We start from the raw sequence: 21,261 nt of genomic DNA on the forward strand, positions 1-21,261 counted from the left end.
TGAGGGAGAGCTCCCCCATGGGGGTTTTCAGGGGTAGCACCCTTGACATCTCAAATAATATTTAATATTTTATTAACATGTCCTAATTTAATATTATATCATACAAAATATAGAAACCACATTTTTATTTAACCATTGGATGGTTCTTAATAATTAACCCAAATCCTATTTCGAGAACAAACTTTTTAAGGACATGAAGTTTTAGAGAAAGTTCCCAAAATAAAGAGATGTGTCCATAATAAAATTTGATTTGGGCCAAAGTGAGAAATGATAAAAAGTCCCATGGAAACTCTCTGGAAAAGAGACACCTATCAAATGTATGTACTTAGACTATAATTGAGCTTTTAATTTCTACCACATTTTTGCAAATATGACCATTGATTGAGGAAAGCCTTGAAAATTGTAGGTGATAATATTTAATTTGTCATGTGAAAAGATTAGATTCTATTGGCGAAGTCATCACTAAAATAAACATAATTATGTATCATTAATGGCAATTGGACGAAGCATGCTACCCCATTTGCATAGAGTGCGGGTGATGTCACCATTTGAAAAGTACAAAGAAATTTACCAAATTTAGGGTCGTCAATGAGTGAGATTCTCCATTTGGTGTGTATTTGCCACTAAAGTAAACCCTACTCTTGATTTGGGTCCTTAGGGGAAAGAGGTAGTGGATCCATTTTCCCAGTAACTAGATGGGAAACTGGGGAAACCATCGCAACTAGCTATGGATCTATAGGATGCAAAGGAACAAGACTTTATCTTTGAGTTTGGAATTCTACCAAAGCATAAATATCTTCCTCTTTCTCCACCAATAGTTTCCAAATGTGATTGAAAAAGGGGAAATAGGAGGGAGGAGTCAAAGAAGTAGGAACCCCTTGCTAAGAAACTTTCTTCTTCTTCATGGTGCAATTTTTTTCCCAATGGCTGGCTTTGTTACAAACAAAATAGGAGAAAGGGAGGGGTTCAAACTCCACTTCTTGCTTAAAAACCCCTTACTTTGATTTAATCTTAATAGCCAAGGAAATATTCTCTATTCTCCCAATGATCACACAGACCCTAGCATAAAGTAGTCTAGATTTAGCTAAAGTATTAGGTCAATAGAGATGAGTTCCCCAAAGCAAGTTGCCAACCCTTTAAGGACATCCAAGTTCTAGAACTCTAGAGGAAGGCCTGGAAACCTAACCCAAGCTAGATCTCAGAAGAATGAATCATCATAGTTTAACTTGGACGACCATTTCTAGAAAGAAAGAGCCATATTTCCAAACACCATGATCCACCATACATGGCATAATTATAGTCTTCTTTATTGGAAAACTCAAAGGATATAAAGCCCCTTAGAACGGTTTCTATTTCCACATGGCTTTTCAGATGTCATTTCATTTTTACAAAGTTATGACTAGTTTCCATATTTGAGAGAGGACCAAGAAATTACCCTATTAGAGTCAATGTCATCAATGTTGTTGAGTGATCTAGGATGGGGTCAGGGAAAAAATACAATATTGTCCATCCTCACAACCCATCCTAATCAAATCCTTGGAATGAGGAAAAGAGTTCTTACCTTTTGAATCTATAAACAATCTTGACCTATTTTTTGGATTGTTGGCCACCTCCTGTTGTTTCTTGGGAACCTCTTCCTTATTGTTACATTCCTTTGGAGAGCCACAATCTTCTTTCTTAGAAATAAATCTTTCTTAGAAAGAAATCCAACTGACATAGGAATAGAGTTTGAAACATTCTCTGACTATGGAAAGATGATAGGAGAAACCTTGTGAGGAATCAATACACTTGGTCCCCCAAACTTCCAACTAGGACACCTACATCCTAGCTAGTAGTAGAAGAGCCTATGGAAACCTCTAGACAACCATTCTTTCCCGGCTTTGAAGCATCCAAATTAAAAAAAATTTCCCCGTAGACCACATGTTCCAACCTTAATTTTCATAATAGAAAGGTAGGAATCATTGTTGTTGTTTTTCATTAATTTACTTTTCACTATTTGTCATGGTGAATGGATGAATGAAAGATGAAAAACAATGAATTAATTCAACATATTAACTGTGTTTTAATTTTTAGTTATATGGTGTTCAGTGTGACACTATTGGTTTTGTTCTTTTCTTTTTTATACTTTTGATCATTCTATCCTTCTTATGGTCGTACATTGTGTTCAATTTTCATGGTTGTCGAAATGAAAACATAGATATAATTTGTATAGTTTAGCATATGAGTTTACATCCAATTCGTTAATACTTTATAGGGATGATTGTTCATTAGATGTCTCTTTTGCTTTCTTCTTAAGAGCATAAGCCATTTATTTTAAAAGTAAAAAAAATATATTCATTACATATCTATTTTAGGGAGTTGTACCTTGTAATTTAGAAATTAAATTGTTTGACAATTTGTTTAATTGCTGTAAATAGAGAGCTTTTTTGAGGGCTTGAGTTGTATTATTCAAAAGACCGATATATTAACCAAAGAATTTCAATTTATCAAAAAATGGATGTGAAAAAGTATGCCAATATTATTTTTCTTTGTTGCTATAGCTAGACTTTCTCTATATGCCCTTAATATAATGAAAGACGATATTACAAATTGACAATTGCCTTGTTGTATTTGGAGCACATCAAGACTCTAAGATCTACAAAGAATCATCTCAAGATCACAATGGGGAAAAAAATGAAAATATGTAATTCAGAAAGTATTCCAAACGAAAGAAAGTGAGAACTACATTCCCAAAAAGAATGGACGGACAAGATAGTTGGTTTTAGTTTTAATATTTTAATAACTACCAACAACGGATGGTGCATTCTTGGTTGAAAGGTTTTGTGGTAATAGATTTTTGTGGTAGGGAGTGAAAAAGACAATCTTGGCTGTAGTTTCATGTAGTTTCATACAGAGCAGACGAGAAATGAAAATTTTCTCTTTTTACATTTAATTTTTCATAACGTTTAAGGTTATATAATCGTTTCACTTAGCCCTTTCATAATATTCAAAGTTAAAGTTTTTGGCTGCAATAAAAATCTGTTTTAATAAAGCTAAAATGTTTCCTGGATCAGGCTGCATCTTACCATCCTTCCTAAACATTCTTGGTCAAGTAAAGACTATATGTTTTGGGGACAAAAATCTGTTTGAATAAATCTGAAATAGGCATGGGCATTTAGTTACTTTGGCTGCAAATAATAAATTCAAAGTACGGTTATCGGGTTGCATGTGATGGAATGGTCTTAACTTTTCTTTGGGCACCAAAAATTCTATTGCTTGGGCTGCATGAATTGATTTAATTATGGTAGAATACATGGCATTATATGAAGCTTTTTATTGACCATGAAATTCTGATTTTAAAGTGGGAATGTGCTGGGCAAAGATAGCCAAAATCTTCAATTCAAACCCATTCCATGTTAAATTGGTACCCAGATGTTTCAAGAAAACTAAATGTTGCAGAAGTATGTCACTAAAAGAAGTGTGGAGAACAATGGTGGGAAAATGAAACTGGTGAGATTTTCAAATGATTAGAATTTACTTTCTAAAAAGCAGCAAGTTAACATTTAGTGAATCAAAGTCAAAGTGTGTGTATATATATATACATCACAATTAAAAAAAATGTTTTGATAAGTTGAAGGAATAACTGAAAGAATGATCTACTACTTTCAAGTCATGAACCAATAGTATTTACTGATAAATCAAATTTAATAATCTAAGTATATTTCTACACAACATTATATGCACAATTAAAAAAAATGTTTTGATGAGTTGAAGGAATGACTTAAAGAAAGATCTATTACTTTCAAGTCACCAACTGATGAGGAGACGGCATATTGTAATCTTCAAATTTGTTGATCTTATTATCTTTTTATATAAAACCATTTCCATTACCTTTCTTTCAGACTATCATAACATAAAACAAATCATTTACATTTCTTGCAAATAACAATAGAGAGAAACTGATTCATGTTCACTGTTATAAGATCAAAAGACAACAGAAGGAAACATAAAGACTTAATAAAAATACATTTCATTTAATGTCAAAGTCAACAAAACATCAATGGCTCTCTGGTTAAAACCAAAGAGCCCAATTTCCTCTCACGACCTATTCCTTATTCCTCTAACTACTCTATCGATCTCTCCATGTTATTACAATAATGTCTTTCTTTTAAAGACAACCTGAAACGGTTGCAACCATTTACCTTCTCGTGTCCCTTCCTATGCATATTTAGATTTTCATTACAAATTTCATATGATCTCGATTACAATAACATAATAAATAGACCATTTCACATTATGGTTCCAATGACTTAATAAATAAATCATTTCGGAGATGAATTTAAACAATATAAAATTAATAGAGGGAGGTGCCCCTGCATCACCAACCAATAGCAATTACTAATAAATCAAATTAATAATCTAATCTATTTCTATAGTTAACAGCATATGCACAATTTAAAAAATGATTTATGAATTTAAGGAATAACTAGAAGAAAGATTTATTAGTTTCAAGTCACTAACCTATAGCATTTATTGACAAAACAAATTTAATAATCTAATTATATTTTTACACTTAACAAATTCAATAATCTAATTATATTTCTACACATAACATTATATGAATGGAAAAAATGTGGTAAAAGTGAAGATTTCCAACAAACTCTATGCTTGGAAAAAGTAAAGGCTACTATAAAAGTGCAGATTTTGAACAAATTCTATTTTGTCGGCTCTACCATTTCCAAAGCAAAGTGAACATCAAACTCTATCGTATCCACAAATCCATTTGGTTTTTTACTGTTTCAATTTTATTTCTTGTAAACCTAAACCTTAACACACTACCTATCATTATCATTAAATACAGTTGGCAGAACTGATAAACATGAACCTCTTTCGAAGTCGCCAATAAGTTTCTCCAAATATTCTGCGAGGAAGCTTGGGTACTTGGACTTCAAAGTTGAGGGCTTCAAGAAGTCACCGTATTCTTGGTCTCTTCCTGTAGTCATGACCAGAGCACCACAATCCAATGAGCATCAAGCGTTCAATTTGCTTACCATCATTTTCCTTATCAAGCATTGGGTCAGCTACCTCAAGTATGCATCCCACTTTGTTCATACTGTGAACCCACCCAACCAAAACCATATTAGAGGCATCAAGCTTGTGAGAAATATTAAAACAAAACAAAACAAAAAACTCACAACCTAATCCTAAAATCTGTTCGAGAACAACTATTACCGAGTGATAAATTTTGCTCGGTAACCAAAGAAAATAGGTGGTAGGAGAGTTTATCAAGTTAGCTTGGGAAATGAAAGAACACACAACTCGGTAACCAAAGTGATTACAGAGTGAACTTGGTAGAAGAGATTACTGAGTGAACTCGGTAGGCAAAGTGATTACCGAGTGAACTCGGTAGAAGAAGACATCAAGTGTACTTGGTAGCCACAGGAGAATGGAGCTCGTTAGAAGAAGGCACCGAGTGTACTCGGTAGCCATAGAAGAATGAATTCTACCAAAGAAAATACTGGGTGCAAACTTATAACGTGAATATTTCCACCATTAAAACCAAAGACTCAAAGCTTCAAACTTTCAAATAAACTTTACAAAATTGCAATGAATAGAAGAAGGATAATAATGGATTCAAGTGTGCCTGCTTTCTTTCTATTCAACTCTGATTCAAACTATTACAAAATTGGGAGCATTAAGCTTCAACCAGAAAACCCTAAAATAACCCTAAAACTTTAAACTGATAAAACTTCAAACTTGTAGCTCTGAAGGCTGCATACAATAGTGCCTGGAGCAATCACTACTTCAACAAGACGAATGACAATAATAAATTATTCAACTTATAGAATGATCAGAGAAGAATTACGTGCAACTACAGGCATGAAATGAACTTCCTTTGTCCTTGCAACAAACTAGATCTGCTGATCACTTTCTCTACTTTGCAACTTCTGAGCTGTTCAACATCTTCTCCTTCTACTGGGTCGAATGAAACTAACCATTCCTTTTGTTTTCTAACAAAAAGTTTTCCTCCTCATTTCTAAATTCAAAAAATTTCCATCTACCATGCAATAAATTCAATTGATCATTCTACAAGCTGTCAGGGAGGTAGGTGGGCGTTTGGCTCTAGGGAGAAACGACTGTTTGCATTAAATATTCCAACACTCCCCCTTTGTCCTGAGCTAAACAAACAAGGATCACTGCTGATCCAAATCAACTACACACCAAGACTCTCTCTTAGGTGTACAAAAGTTCCAATGGCTTGGTAAAAATGTCTACTAGCTGCTACTCAGACTTGCAATATTCAATCTTGATATCCCCATTTTCCACCAACTCTCTGATGAAGTGATATCTGATCTCAATGTGTTTGCTTCTCCCATGGAAGACTGGATTCTTGGACAATGTAATAGATGAGATTTTGTCACAATAAATTGTGGTTCCATCCTCTTGCCTTTCATTCAAATCTATCAAGATCCTCCTTAGCCAAATAGCCTAACATGTTGTTGCATTTGCTGCTATATACTCAGCCACTGTTGTAGATTGAGCAACAATAGGTTGCTTCTTGGATGCCCATGAAATTGCACCTGATCTCATATGAAACATGTATCTAAAAGTGCTCTTCCTATCATCTAAACTTCCAACCCAGTTACTATCAGTGTAACCAACTAATTTGAATTCATCATTTGCAGTATACAAAATTCCAAATCCCTTAGTACCTTTCACATACCTTAAGATCCTCTTTCTCGCTTGCCAATGGGAATGCCTTGGTGTTTTCATAAATCTGAAAATCAGACTTACTGCTATTCTTCATCATGTTGTCACAATAAATTGTGGTTGCACGTAAAGAAGTTCATAAAATATTTTACCTTCATCATATTTTATCATAAAATAATGCAAAATTAACACTCTCATCATACTCTTCATACCTTTCATTTTGGTATATCTCCCTAAGACTCTTGGTCTTTCTTGGTAACAAGGAGGAGAGTGTGGGATTAGAATCTTCGTTGCTGCTGCATGGCCCTGACACTCGGTCATGCTTAGAGGAGCTTGGTAATGTTTGAGGCTGCTTGCCTTTTCTTCTATCTACTCCTTCTTCTTGTTGTTCATCAGCATCCTCTTTAGTCATAATTGGCACTTTACTTGAAGTGCTTAGTGACTCATCAATTGAACCATATCAAGACTGATTTTCAAGAAATTCCACATCTCTTGAAAGCATCATCTTGTTGTTCAATGGGTCATACAATCTATATGCCTTTGATTCTGGGCTGTACCCTGTGAAAATGCATTTCACACCTTTGTCATCCAATTTTTGCCTTTGCTCTTTAGGCACATGTGCATATGCTACACATCCAAACACCCTTAAGTGTTCAACTATCCATCTTTTTCATGACCATGCTTCCATTGGAATTCTATCACAGACTGTCTTTGTAGGACACCTATTGATTAGGTAAACTATTGTTGCTACAACCTCTCTCCAAAATTTAGTTGGGAGACCTTTCTCTTTCATCATGCTCTTTGCCATTTCAACAATGTTCTTATTCTTTCTTTTAGCCACTCCATTTTGTTGTGGTGTATAGCTGGCTATGAGCTCTTTCTTTATGCCATGTTTCCTACAAAAATTTACAAAAGAATTAGAGGTATACTCCCCTCCTCTATTTGATCTTAGGACTTTAATATAGTGTCCACATTCTCTTTCAGCCTAGGCTTTAAATTTTACAACTTTATCCAATGCTTCAGATTTGTTCTTTAAGAAATACACCCATGTCCTACGACTGAAATCATCAATGAATGTCATAAAGTAAGTACTCCCCCCAATGGAAGTAACTTGCATAGGACCGACTAGGTCAGTATGCACTAACTCTAATGGATATCTAGCTCTTCTAGAATTTTCAAAATTAAAGGGAAGCCTATGTTGCTTACCCAAAATATAAGCCTCACACTTGTCAAATGAATTTCCTATATGTGGCAAACCTTCTACCATTCTTTTATTTGATAACAAATTTAAACTAGTATAGACAAGATGACCATACCTGAGGTGCCATAGCCATGAGGGGTCTTCAATCACACTCCTTAGAGCTGATTGTGTGGGAGGTGCAACACTAACTTGAGATGAGAAATATGTCTCATTCCTCAAGGGAAACATTATGTTCTTGGTCATTTGAACTGCTGCAAGTAAATTTTTGCTCTCATCCTTTTCTTGAATGACACACATGTCATTCTCCATCAGCACTTTGTATTAATTTTGAATGCTTACCAATGCTCATCAAATTGTGCTTCATACCAGGGGCGAAATACACATTTTGTATTTTTCTTTTCTCACATTTCTTGGTGCGGACCATAATAGATCCTTTGCCCACAACTGGTAGGGTTCCATTGTTACCCATCTTAATTTCTGATTTGAAACTCTTGTCAATGAATAAAAACAAGGCTTCATTACCACTCATGTGGTTGCTACATCCACTGTCGAGGTACCAAACCTCAGGGCTTCTTTCTTCACCAACATTACACATGATGAAGGTGGCAGCATTGGGTCCACTTCCCATGTTCACATCAGCCACATTTGCTTGTCCTGACTGATCATTCTGCTTCTTCCAGCATTCACTTGCATAATGCCCATATTTATGACAGTAGTAGCATTCTAAATTACTCATATTTGAGTTGTAGTTCTTCTTACCCCCTCTTGAAGTATTTTGAGAGCTACTTGCTCCATCTTCTCTTCCTGAGCTTTCTGCCACAACATTCTTTTGTCCTCCATTACCTCGGCCTCTGCCTCTGGAGTTTCTGCCTGAGCCATTTCTTCCTCTCCCCCTTCCTCTTGAATTTGACTGAGCCTTGAATGCTTTCTCTTGAGAAGATGAAGATGTAGATCTATTGATCCTATGCTCATGGGTTTGAAGAGAACCCATCAATTCATCCATTGTCATGACCAAATGGTCATATTTATGAGGTAAACTCCTCAATATCTTTTATACTATCCTCTGCTCTTGATAGTCTTCTCCATTTGACTTCAACTGGTTAATCACATTGAAGGTCCTTGAACTAAATTTTTAACTGATTCATTATCCTTCATCTAATGGTTCTCAAACTCCCTCCTTATGTTTTGTAGCTTTAGTGTACGGACTTTATAAGTCCCTTTGAGGTTTGTCTCAAGGATATCCCAAGCTTGTTTTGTATAATTTGCTGCTACAATCTTTGTGAATACAGTCTCTGTCATTGCTGCTTCAATCAAACTTAATGGCTTAGAATCCTTCCTCCTTGACTCTTTCAAATGAGTCTTTTGTGCATTTTTGAGGGTAGCATACTGAGCTAGGTCTGTCACATCATTGAACCCATTAACTATAAACTCCCACAAATAATTTGCAACCATAATGGTTTTCATTTTCTTTGCAAATGTATCATAATTCTATCCATTAAATGATGGTGGCTGTTGCCATATCTTTCTTGCATCTTCTGCCATGATAAATATTCCAAGAAAAAACTTTGCACTAACTCACTGTGGATGTGGGGCCTCAAAGCTCTGATACTATGTGAGAAATATTTTAAAAAAAAAAAAAAAAAACTCACAACCTAACCCTAAAATCTGCTCAAGAATTAAATGTCCCTTTACTGATTTTAAATGATATTTCATGCCTCTAATCAGATTTTCAAAATCAGACAACTAATATCACAAAGATCCACCAAATTTCTCAAGAAACTCCAAATCGGGTATGCCAGAAAGAGTGCCAAAAGATTCACAGCTTCACCTATTATTAATAAATCTGAAAGTTGACATTTTTACAAAAATTTGAGCAGCATAACAGCCTATAAAATGGAATTTCTAGATCTGTATAACATGCACACAATAGCTCCCAAATGGAGGACAAAAACAATGCTCATCGGGCTCCTGAAAATAGCACAAAATAGCCCAGAATCACCAAAAAACTTAATAATCTATCACAAAGTATAATCATATCCAAATACATATTTTCAGCTCTATTTTAACATTTAAAAGTCTGATATATAGTAGCAACCCAAATTGATGTGAAATACTCAACCGGAAACACCAAACTCTTACAAAAAATATACCTGAAAACTCACAAATCTGCACTGTTCAGCACAAAGGCAAACTCTACATGAGCATGCACATGGAATGGCTTCAAACTCCCATCCTTAGCCTTCCTGGAAACCTACAAACTCCCGTTCTTGGGTCTCCTTCTCCACAGGTTTGGAAGTCTTTGAAGAATAACAAAGAAATGAGCAAAATCATGTTCTGGAATGAGCCCAAAATGCCTCCAAACCCCTTAAAAGAGGGCATAATCCTAACTCACGTCCAAGAGGGGTTAATGAAACATATTTTAATAATAATTTTCATTTATTAGTCCATTAGCTTCCAAAGATTATCCCCTTTTTCTGTAACTTCACCTTTTTTGGGTCTGCCTGCCTTAGAAAAGATTATTATTTTTAATTATTTGAAAAGGGGACATGGCAAGTCCTTCCCTTCCAAATATTGCTTGTCCTCAAGAAATGGCTGAACAATAAACCAATCAATCCACCTAGATCCCAAATGTAGTCATGAACTATACTATTGTCAATTAACACAGGCTCCTACAATATCCTCTGCAATATAACCAAGAGGAATCTATAATCAAACTGACAATTACTGCTCAACCAAACTCCAAAGCCACAACTTCCATAGTCAGAAACCCACGAGACACAAACTCTTAGAACATCAAAACCCAAGTAAAGTGGACGAATCAAACTACCAACATAGTAAATACCATCAACGCATCCCATTGGCCTATACGAAATGTACAATCCAACTCTGCAACAATGGTGAATGCTCCTGAATGAAACTGTACCAAGTATGGAGAATCCACACATTGTACAACTCCTGCAATCAACACAACTCTACAGATCACTAGCCATAGTCTCATAACCATAACTCCCATATACCCCTAATGGTGAAAATCCATCACAAGATAAACAGTAAGAAATGGAACCCAAACAAAATTTGGCTGCCATCAACTCCTCAACACAAGGATCAAATGCTAACTGATGTACATACCCTGCAATATAATGTTGATAAAGAAAACCAACCTTAGTCAATAACTCGTCATGAACAAGTGATACAACCCACTATGACTGATCACCAGCTAAGTCAGGAGATGTCATAGCCAAAGGAGTAGAATCAATAACAACACCCGCTGAAGAATCACTCCAAAACTCCTGTTCTAAGTCATGTATTATCAAGTTGTAAACTATAGAACCTATCACCATGTCATGCCCATCACGACTCTCATCCTGAGGTGTCAAACTATCCCATAACTGATGATAAGCACTAGGAACCAAAGTACATCTCTGTATCATCATCTCATCAACATGGTCATCAAAGGTAAATTGATGAGCATACCTCACAATGTAATACTGATAGAATGCGCCAATCTCAATCAGTGGCTTAGACTGTAGTCTAGATGTAACTAATTGTAATTGAGCACTAACCAAGTTGGAACTGACTATTACCTCTGAAGTCATCACTAAGGGAGTAGTATTACTAGCAGGAACCATGCCAACCATCGGCTCACCAACATCACACATGGTCTTTGATACAACATCTCTAGTCTTCGTGCCATTAGTTCTAGAGGTCACCACCATGTTAGGCATACCACAACAATCTGCTACAGCACCCAACTCAACTGAACTTGACTCTAGTGGGGATGAACCTGATATGCCAATGTTAGTATCAAGGATGGATGCATCCTCATCTCCACTATCTTTAACAATCTCGACCATGGACATCCTCGGAACATCAGACACCACAGCTTGTGACTATACAGAATCTAGTAAAGACTGTAGTTTCTCTAACTCCATGGTCACCTTAGCCAAATGAAATTGTGACTCCTTGAAAGTCAACTATGTACTCTCAAGAATCTCAGAAGTCACCTCAAGTTGCTCAGTAAGCTCACTCACCTCATCTTCCTTGGCCAACAATGCATCATATGCTGTACTGCCCCACTCCATAAGATAATCTCTATCGGCTACCAACTACATATAATCCTATCTTAGAATCTGGATAGCCTCCCATAAAGAGTGGAACTCTATCAAGGAAAGATAACTGCCTCCCTGCTCATCACTAGTAGGAGAACCCCATCCATAAACTGCTAACAATTGACGAGCAGTATCAAAATGTTGGCAAGCGATAGCAATGTCTCGCTCACTAACTCTCATCTGATTAGACACATGATGGCATTGGCTTGACTGTCTCCTACAAACCTCCTCTGATGTACTGTCTAAAGGAGTATCCTCAAAGTTACTAGTCTCTAGATTATTACCATCCATATCCTGTGAATCAACTCTAAAGCTCATATCAACAAATAAAGTATCAAAAAATATAGCACTGCTGTCCAACTCCTTTGTACCCAAAGAAACTAAGTCTTCAAAACTGCCCACTGCATCTTTCTGGATGTCATCAATGCCAATATGATCCTGGGACTCATCTGTACACACTGCCAAATATGAAAGATCATCAATGCATTCCAACAAGTATGGTTGACTGGATATATGAACAAAGCCCAAAACTGGTGTATAAAAACTAATACCAACATCGAACAAGTTGCTAGCACAAGAAAAGACAACACCGTGCAATTTGCTAATCAAATCCATGATAGCACCCAGACGAACACTGCTACCAAAAAGTGTTAAAGATCTCCAGTCAACTGAATCCCAAATGCCAATATAACAATCTCGAGTCCATATTTGTAAACTAGAATCAGTTGGTAACTCAAGAAAAATCCTCACTTGAGTAATATGACCAATACCAACTAACTCCACATACCTGTCATGATGAGATAATGAAGTCACAATACTGTCTTTGTTCACTTTCAGCTAGTTGGACAAATCATGTGAAGTACTACCAACCTCAACCTCATGTGACAAAGCATCTAACTGTGCCTGGTACTCTTTCTCAGCAAAGTCATGAATGCTCAATGTTTGCTCATCTCTACCAGGTATCTCACCATCATGTACAACAACATCCTCATAATCATCATCTTAACCCACTACGCTGTAGTCACTATCTGTTCTAACTATACCATCCTGAATACCTGTGATATCACCCTTTAATGACCTGTATACAATTGTCTCAATTTCAGTATCAAGTTGACCATTACTATCAATCTGCGTAATATCCTTTCTCACTACCTCCTGTGGTGGAGTAGAATTTGAGACTTCAGCCTGGCTATAAGCTAGTTTCTCCAACTCCTCATGCAAGTTCTTGGTAATTGTGTCATCTACCCTATGAGAAAATTTGCCAAATAGAAATCTAGTCAACTTATCCACCTTAGCTAGGTCGGACAACATGTCATTTATTATACGGTGGTGCTCAACCAACTGTTCAGACATGTCATGGTTTATTTTCTTAAGTTTATCTCGAATGTCTAAATAACCATCCTTTCTACTGTTCTGACTCTGGATATCAATTGTCCAAGATCGTGTCCTCTGAGACTCTATACTATACCTGTCCATTTTGAATAAAGTAGAGTGTAACCCCAATAGGATATAACTTCTTCAAACACCAAAAACTAACATGCAATTGATTAGAAGTAGTATGCAACCATAGATTTCGACATGCAGCTGATTAGAAGCAACATGCAACCACCAAATTCACCAAGAACTAACATGCAAATGATTAGAAGTAGCATGCAACTATAGATTTTTACATGCAACTGATTAGAAGCAACATGCAACCATAAATTATGACATGCAAGATCTGGGTAGTTGTCAAAACTGACATGCAAGATCTGGGTAGTTGTCAAAACTGACATGCAAACTTCTACAAACCCTCAGGCTGTCAAGATCATGGCTCTGATACCACTGAAATGTACCTTTACTAATTTTAAATGATATTTCATGCCTCTAATCAGATTTTCAAAATCAGACAACTAATATCACAAAGATCCACCAAATTTCTCAAGAAACCCCAAATCGGGTATGTCAAAAATAGTGCCAAAAGCTTCATAGCTTCACCTATTATTAATAAATCTGAAAGTCAAAATTTTTACAAAAATTTGAGCAGCATAAAAGCCTATAAAATGACATTTTTAGATCTATATAACATGCACACAATAGCTCCCAAACGGAGGACAAAAACAATGCTCATCGGACTCTTGAAATTAGCACAAAATAGCTCGGAATCACCACAAAAACTTAATAATCTATCAAAAAAGTATAATCATATCCAAATACATATTTTGAGCTCTATTTTAACATTTAAAAGTCTGATATATAGCAGTAACCCAAACTGATATGAAATACTCAACCGGAAACACCAAACTCTTATAAAAAATACACTCGAAAACTCACAAATCTGCACTGTTCAGCACAAAGGAAAACTCTACATGAGCATGCACATGGAATGGCTTCAAACTCCCATCCTTAGCCTTCTTGGAAACCTGCAAAATCCTGTTCTTGGGTCTCCTTCTCCATAGGTTTGGCAGCCTTTGAAGAATAACAAAGAAATGAGCAAAATCAAGTTCTGGAATGAGCCCAAAATGCCTCCAAACCCCTTAAAAGAGGGCATAATCCTAACTCACGTCCAAGAGGGGTTAATGAAACATATTTTAATAATAATTTTCATTTATTAGTCCATTAGCTTCCAAAGATTATCCCCTTTTCTGAAACTTCACCTTTTTTGGGCCTGCCTGCCTTAGAAAAGATTATTATTTTTAATTATTTGAAAAGGGGACATGAAAAAGAACAACTATTACCGAGTGATAAATTTTTCTCAGTAACCAAAGAAAATAGGCGGTAGGAGAGTTTACCGAGTTAGCTCGGCAAATGAAAGAACACACAACTCGGTAACCAAAGTGATTACCGAGTGAACTCGGTAGAAGAGATTACCGAGTGAACTCGATAGGCAAAGTGATTACTGAGTGAACTTGGTAGAAGAAGACACCGAGTGTACTCGGTAGCCATAGGAGAATGGAGCTCGGTAGAAGAAGGCACCGAGTGTACTTAGTAGCCATAGGAGAATGACTTCTACCAAAGACAATACCGAGTGCAAACTTATAACGTGAATATTTCCACCATTAAAATCAGAGACTCAAAGCTTCAAACTTTCAAATAAACTTTCCAAAATTTTAATGAATAGAAGAAGGATAATAATGGATTCAAGTGTGCCTATTTTCTTTCTATTCAACTCTGATTCAAACTATTACAAAACTGGGAGCATTCGGCTTCAACTAGAAAACCCTAAAATAACCCTAAAACTTTAAACTGATAAAACTTCAAACTTGCAGCTCTGAAGGCTGCATACAATAGCACTTGGAGCAATCACTGCTTCAATAGGACGAATGAAAACAATAAACTATTCAACTTACAGAATGATCAGAGAAGAAACACGTGCAACTACAGGCACGAAATGAACTTCCTCTGTTCCTGCAACAAACTGGATCTGTTGATCACTTTCTCTACTCTGCAACTTCTGAGCTCTTCAACATCTTCTCCTTCTACTGGGTCAAATGAAACTGATCATTCCTTTTGTCTTCTACCAAAAAGTTTTCCCCCTCATTTCTAAATTCAAAAAATTTCCACCTACCATGCAATAAATTCAATTGATTGTTCTGCAAGCTGTCAGGGAGGTATGTGGGCATTTGGCTCCAGGGAGAAATGACTGATTGCATTAAATATTCCAACAAAGCTCACTATCCAACTCCCGCCTCCCACAAGCAATTTCCAAAGCGACGATGCCAAAGCTGAAATATTCCAATTCAGAGCTGGCTCTGCATGTTTCAAAGCACTCCGGTGTGATATAAATCCGGGTTCCACCAATGTTTGTGTAGTATGAGCTATTTTTGTGCTCCATCAAGCGGGCCAAACCATAGTCTCCAAGGCGTGCCACAAAGTTGCAGTCCAACATTATGTTTTCAGATTTGATGTCTCTGTGCAGAACACGCGGGCTCGATTCCACGTGGAGATGGTGAAGAGCCAAAGCCAAGCTGCTCACTATTCTGAATCTCTCACTCCAACTCAAATTTCAAATGTGGGTTCGTCCGTCTAATAAATATCTGATGATGGAACATAGAGTGTGATTAGAAGGTAGATGTTAAAAAATATATACACAATCAAATTTAAAAGCTCAAAATAACAATCAGATACCTAATGATGGATCATAGAGTGTGATTTGAAATGTTGATGTGAAAATGGATATACATAATCATAGAACTGATCCGAAATGTTAATGTTAAAAAAGATATACATAATCATAAAACTGATCCGAAATGTTAATATAAGTATACACAATAGAATCTAGAAGCTCAAAATTACATATATAAATACCTGTCCAAACTGCCATTCGACATGTACTGGTAAACCAAAAGAAGTTCGCCACTATTTTCCTGGCACCATCCCAAAACAGGAACCAAATTGGGATGGGATAAGCTGTCAAGTATTGCAATTTTTGATTTGTATTGCTTAAGCCCATCAGAGTTCTTTGAGATCATTCTTTTCACCGCCACTGTTTCTCCATCGTCTAAATCTCCTCTGTAAACACTTTCGAATCCTCCCCTTTTGAGTAGTAAAACTTCGCTAAACTCAGCGGTCGCTCTACTTAGCTCTTCAAAATTGTCTCAATAGGGAACAATTTAAAAGATATTATAAAACATCCAGTTACATCTTAGATTTGAATGGATTTATTGGACCATCCTTAAACATCACGTACTAGGGAAGAAATTAAGCTTGGAGAAATAAGTCATCTTTGACTATTTACTTTTAGTCTAGGAATCAAGCATTAGTGTGTGATGTTCAAGCAGTCCAAATTTATTGACCTATGTTTCGTGAGAATTAGTTCATTGGAAAACCTTAAGAAAGTTTTTTGTGTTACAAACCATTCATTTGAAAGCCTCTTAAGTTGATCAATTGATAAGTAGAAGATATTTTCCTTGACAAAATAAATTATAATATTACTATGTGAATTCACACTTACAATTTATTTTTTAAACAGAAACCCATTAATCAATGTCTCATGAGAATTGATTCACTAGAACTTGTCTTTCATGAGAAAGAATGAAAAAATTAAAAATTATTGTAAAATCTTAAACAAGTTTTGTGTTTTATGAACTATTCTTTAGAAAGTTCCTTTAGTTTATCAATTGATAAATAAGAAATATTTTCCATTACAAGATAAATTATAATATTAGTATGAGAATTTAAAGTAATACTTTTTTTTAATCAGAAATCTATCAATACATGTTTTATGAGAATTGGGTCAATAGAACTCATTTTTTCATGAGAAAGAATGAAAAACTAAACATTTAGAGCTCATTTGGTTGTGGGAATAGAAATTGAAAAATTGGAACTGCTATTGTAGAATTGCTATTCTAGAACTATTATTCTAAAATAAGAATTTATTCTCTGTTTGATTAGACAAAATATAAATTAGAATTTGGATAGGGACCAGCCGATATAAATTTGGTTGATGTGCTTCGTTCCCTTCAAGGTTCTCACAAGCTCAACGATGACGATATCATCGTTATTCTTTGGGTAAGATCTTGGCTTACATAGATCAATAAATCATGCCCCAATAAAATTGATATTTGGGATTATTGGTCACATACAGAAGATGATCTTCTGCGGCATTGATACAATTGCCATACTAACAGACAAGCTGCAAATTATAACCCAATCAAGAAAAGCGTGAATTGATATAGAAAAACTCTTTTTGTTCATTTATTATTTGCAACAAGTCATATGTGAAGCTTGGCAAGTGCAAGGCAAACTGAATAAAAATTAGTATATCAATGGCAAAATATAAGATCATATCATTTGCAACACTTTTTAAAACTAGAATAAACCTTTTCAAATCAGAATAAATGCATCAAATCTAATTGCATACTTAATAGTATAAAACTAGTAAAATAAATAATTGACACCAAACATTACTATTCCAACATTTTTACTCTTAAATAATGTCTTTCAAATCAGAACTACAACATTAAATATATGTAATATGTACGTACTAGTAGTGTTGGTGAAAGAGAATTTCTGAATTAATCTATCTGGGCTTCTCCTATCATGGGCATGCTTGTGTACAGAGGGGGTTGTGTCCCTATCCAAATTAGACTCTTTGTCTAAGTCTAAATTTTCTGCAATTTAGTCTACTATTTAAAAAATTGTGACAATTTTTTCCCATGCTCTAAAAATTACACACTAAGACTTCTTCCTAGGCTAAAATTGTTAAATAGTCTAAGTTGACTTATTTTATCAAGCTTAATTTCTTCTGAGCTGGGAGAAGGATATAGATTTTGACCCTTGCCAATAATAGACTATGTTTCCCCTCTATTATTCTAGGCTAGTTGGTGGGAGGGAGGGGAGTAGTTCACACTAAACTAAGAAAGACCCCAACTGCCCTTATTTGACATGTTGAGGGACAAGAGACAAGATTTATTGTGATGTTTAAGGGTGGTCTACAATTTAAACATCACACAATAAGACTTACTTCAAGTGTTAAATAGTCAAAGTTGACTTATTTTTACAACCTTAATTTCTTCCTTAGTGTGTGACATTTAGGGGTGGTCGAGTTTTTCAGTCTTTCAACAGGCTCTCAATGTTCAAAAAGAATTCAAACATTTAATCAAATTTGAGAAAGTCAAAATGAGAATAAAAATAGCAATTCCAATAACAAATATTTTTGAGAATGGACACAAAATAGGAATACACATTCCTATTCCCTATTCCAATCGAAGAATTAAAAATAAATTTTAATTTTGAATTCCTATTCCAATTAAATTCCAGCAACCAAACAAACCCTTTAGTGTAAAAGTTTAAGCAAGTCTTGTGTCTTATGAACAATTTATTGAAAAACCCATTAAATAAAAATAAGAAATGTTTTCCATAGCATGATAAATTAAAATATTACTAAGAAAATTCGAAGTAAAATAAAAATTAATTGAAAGTCATTAATCCATCGAAAACATAAAAACTTCTTCAGATGAATATTTGCCATTGTACCTGTACACACTAGGGCTTCCATTGAGACTTATTTCATCGTCGAGTCTTTCAGCAACTTATTCATTGTTGAGGCCGTTGGGATCCGAAATTTGTCCGTCGGTAATTTGCACGTGTCTAACTGATTTTACTCCTTTCTTACTCCTTAGCCTGTACATTGCAGCGATAAGGATAAGTATAACCGCGACCACGGCTACCGGGGGAGCAATTATCACAGAAAGATGTTGTACTTTATTATGCCCCCTACTGGTTTCGCTTGAAAAATTCCATGCGATGATAGTGTGCCTCTGGTTGGAAAGTCCAGTTGAAGCAGAGAAACCAACTTTGACCTCTGCAGGTAGAAAATCCGAGAGATTCAGAGGAGAAGTCAGCGTAGCATTTGTAGGACGAGGAGAAGTGAAGTCTGATCTGTTATTAGCCAATATAAACACCTTGAGCTCCTTAGGTTGCTCAGAATAATCAATCCACACTTCCCAAGTTTGTCCGCTGTTAAGCCTCTCAGACAGAGAAACAGTCTTCACAGATGTGATATTACTGATGTCAATACCCACATTATTATCATCCGGATCATGCGGATTGACGCCATAGTGTTCATCAATGTTATCGTTTATAAACATATCTAATTCAATAGCAATTGTTTGGGTCGATGATTTACCATTGGTTGTAATGTTGAACAGTCCAAGCCACATACCTGATCCGTTCAGCGGGGGCTCTACACCCCAAGGAGCCATGAAGAAGGCAAGACCATCAGCACCTTGGCTGGTTTGTTTTTCAGGGTATATTTTGAACCGAAAATAGGATTCAAAGCTTGCAAGGGTCCCAGCTGAAGATTTACGCCATATTTCAATGGGTTCTTTGTAAATGGCCCAACCCCGGCTCCAATTTAAATTTTCACCGTACAGACTGCTCGTAAGGTCAATGCCCTCCGCGGACTTTGTAGCATTTTCAAGTACTTCAATGAAACTATTATCAGAGGAAGGGAAATTGAATTGCTGACCTTTATGGGCCTCCGAAACAAGAGTACATTGAATTGTCAGAGAGATGCATATGATTCTTGCTAGAGCAGACATGCTACCAGATGGTTCAAGCAGAACAGTCACCAGAAATTATTTCTCCTCTAGTTTTGATCTTCTTCAACGATTAAACAAGGGCAATTTTATATATCATCTAGCAGAGTATCGTTAGTAGTATTTGATCGTAGACAACATTAGTATTGCAATCACTTGTATTTAAGTAGAATCAATGATTAAGAAGAAGTTTTCTTTTATAACTTTTATTCAAATTTTTGTATAGCATATATGTAAATTTTTTAATTCAAAAATTCTCAAAATTCATTGTATTTATTTGGGGTCTTTTAAGGAATCACTACCTCTTTTTGATTGAGGCTTTTTTTTTAAGGGTATATTATTATGTTTAATTTTAAAATTTATAACAAATTATTTAACTGTAGACATAAATATTATTATTGACTAATACAAATTGACACTTTCTTGTTATTTTTACTAACAACATGATATAAAATATTGTTCACGTGATATTTCAAAATAATATTGTATATAATAAAAATAAAAAAAATGTAAAAATTTATTAAATTTTAATTAATGTGTTTGTCTATAATGAAGGCTAAATAATTTTTTAAAAATGATTATATATCTACAAATTTCACTCAAAAATATATTATTCTACTATGAAGGAAAAATATTTATTTAGATAAATGTATTTTAATTTTAATTCGTTTACATATACCATCTAACGATTTATATTTTTTGTTTGCCATCTATTCAATATTTAATAATGAAATGTATTATACTAATCATATTCAAAAATTAAATAATAAATCTTTTTTATAATATGAAGTGGGTGTATATAGATAATAGAATAGTTAAAAGATAAATATGTTCTAAATACCTAGAAAAAAAGGTACCTAAAAACTTCACCCACTAAATATGTAATTAAAAAATATATTTATGTTGGTTTATGGTGATGGGCAATTTTAAAGAAAGAAATAATAAATGCTTACTTACTTTCAAATTTTATCTAAATAATGTTAATTTTGATGTACCTTTTTGATCCCACGATTTATAATATAAAAATATTATATAGATAAATGGATGGTACTCTTATTATTATTATTAGTTGTAGACTATTTCTACTATTATTATTATTATACTATATTTGAAATATTCAATTATTAACTTTTTATCTTTTAATATTCCTACTATATCTAATTATATTTAATATTAGAATTCATATAATTAAATTTTAAATTTAAATTTCATAATTATTAAATTTATTTATTATTATTAT

General features: G+C 34.8%; 1 pseudogene; it reads right to left on the reverse strand.

Moving 5' to 3' along the window:
• Positions 1-4,830: 4,830 nt before the first annotated feature.
• Positions 4,831-20,024, reverse strand: LOC149537458 (L-type lectin-domain containing receptor kinase IX.1-like; annotated as a pseudogene).
• Between the last annotated feature and the right edge of the window lie 1,237 nt (positions 20,025-21,261).

This window comes from Cupressus sempervirens, chromosome 9, assembly GCF_028749045.1.
Source record: "Cupressus sempervirens isolate cs-2001-9-10 chromosome 9, ASM2874904v1, whole genome shotgun sequence".
Taxonomy (NCBI): domain Eukaryota; kingdom Viridiplantae; phylum Streptophyta; class Pinopsida; order Cupressales; family Cupressaceae; genus Cupressus; species Cupressus sempervirens.